The sequence below is a fragment of the Merops nubicus genome, unplaced genomic scaffold (assembly GCF_000691845.1).
Source record: "Merops nubicus isolate BGI_N331 unplaced genomic scaffold, ASM69184v1 scaffold563, whole genome shotgun sequence".
NCBI classification, from domain to species: domain Eukaryota; kingdom Metazoa; phylum Chordata; class Aves; order Coraciiformes; family Meropidae; genus Merops; species Merops nubicus.
The window spans coordinates 16803-19097 of record NW_008600703.1 but is presented as its reverse complement, the minus strand read 5'-3'; positions in this window follow the sequence as shown (position 1 = coordinate 19097).

The following is a 2295-nucleotide window of genomic DNA, read 5'->3' as shown; positions in this document are numbered from 1 at the left end:
TGCTGAATGGTGCTCTCTGCATTCTTACTTACACACCTACTGCCTTGACTGGACAAAAGGAACCTCAGTCCCAAGTGGGGGCTGCTGTCTGACCCCCTGTGGGACTGCAGAGAGGGAATATCAGGGAAAGGAAGGAGCCAGCAGCAGCATTCCCCAACCCTCCACACCGAGGCTGTACGAGCAGTCATACAAATCCTAGATGTTTGTTTCCAGTTGTAAGTAAATACAAAAGTGCTCCAGAAAACCTGTCTTTTGGGATCTTTTAGCACCCCTGCAGTGTTACTACCTGTCCCCTGGAAGCCCTTTAGGGCAGGACACAGTAACCATTATGTCATGACCCCCTGCCCCAGCCAAGCCTTAATTCTTTAAGCCCTGTGGGTCTTGGGGGAGATGTCCCAGAAGAGGTCAAGGTGTTTGACTCAGTGTGTGACTGGTCAGTATTTCAGTGGGGTTCCTCTTCCTCACTAATTGCCAGGAAGTTACTTGCTTTGAGGCTTTCAGGAAGGTGGAGCCTTTTTCTTTTTTTCCAGGTTAGCTTTTCACACTGAGAACTCAGCTTTTCCTGTGCTTTCCCCAGGGCTCATCTTGACAGTTGTTTGTGTAATGACATGCTAGATACATCTGAAGAGAAGACAATGAGCAAGGATCTTGTGTCTGCTGCTATATCTTGAAACATAGCTGGAGAGATTTTGCATATGTTTCACTTTGAGCCAAGGTTTAAGAAATCTTCTAGCAGAATACATCCTAGAAGACTTCTGCTTCCCAGCAGAATACTTCCCAGAGTGGTAGTGGCAGAGTGCACTGGCTGGAGGAATCAGAAGAAGTGTTAATTCTTCATCCCCTTGCCAGCCTGTGTCCTCTGCACCGAGTTCCTGCCCATCCCCTTCAAAGTGGTGCCTCTCCCTCCTCTGGGGGTGGGGAGCACCCAGCTGGAAGCAAGGTAGATTCCAGACAGATCTATGGCCTTGCCTGCATTCCTGGGAACACCCAGTGCCAGACTGGTGCCTGCAGGTCTGGGTGCACAGGATGGCAGGAGAGCAGAGTGGCCTTTGCCCACAGAGGAGTGTGCTGGGCTGTGCTGTGCTGTGCCCTTGGCAGCACAGGATGTCACAGGACTGTTGCTCCATGCTCTGCTCTGAGCTCAAACCCAGTGTCTCTTGTAGCTGAGAGCCCTCCCTAAGATCCATTAGATCTCACTTTTTTTCTGTGCTGGTCTGCCCATCTTTGGCTGCTCCATCCCAAAACTCTGACAGAGATGGTAGAATGCAGCAGGTACAAGGGAAACCTACACCATGGCCAGTGGAGATTGAAGATCATGATGTCTTTCACTTTGAGAGCAAAAGCCAATAGATTGGGTCCTCTTGATGGTCCTGCTCTGGGCTGTCTGTGTCTCCACCAGGCACCATCCCCTTCCTGGAGCCTGTGAAGGAAGGAAAAGGTGTGGGGAGCACAGTCTTCATATGGGGAAATGTTGTGTCTCAATGTCAAGAGAAATATCCCAGCTGGATTGACAACAAAATATTTACAGGCAAAAAGTTTAGATTAAATGCCTCGAGTTGGTTTCCAGGAGCACAAACCAGCGAACGTTGTGTGAATGACAGCCTGGAAGTTCCCAATCAGGTCTTGAAGAGTAATGGTCCTTGGGACATGCTTGGAAGAGATTGTCTGGAAATGTGAATATGGGTTTGTGTCACCAGGGAGTAGGAAAACCCATTGACTCCTTGGTAGCTGAGGGTACAGACCAGACCTCACAGGTGGCCTCTCTCAGTCTTGAAGATGTTCCTGCATTCTCCAAAATACCAAAATCTCCAAAATCCCCCTGGTTTTGTCTTTTTTTTTTTTTTGCCTCCAAGAAGTCTAGTACCAGATATTTCCACCCCATGCAGAGCTTGCTTCTCCTCCTTTGCATCCCCATGGCCAGGGCAGTGCTGCCATGCCAAGCGTCCCGAGCCATGGCCCAGACTTCCAGAAATCACCACACTGGTGGCAAAAAACAATGAGACTGACAAAACAACACCACAGGGGGCTTGCTTCACTGGCTCTGTTTCAGAGGAGCTGCACATCTATGGCTGTGAGGGCTGGACAAGTGAAACAGTGACATCTGTGAGTGTCTGCAAGCTGTCCCTCCATTGTCCTGTTAGACAATGCTTCCGGGGCCCCCAGGGCCACCCCCCTCCCAAAACACACTCATTCCCCTTCAGGCTGTCCCAACAGTGCCCTGCTGGTGTGCAGGGGGACCCTCAGAGGTGCCCAGCCCTCACAATGGCTTCTGGTGCAGCCCCCCACGTCACCGAG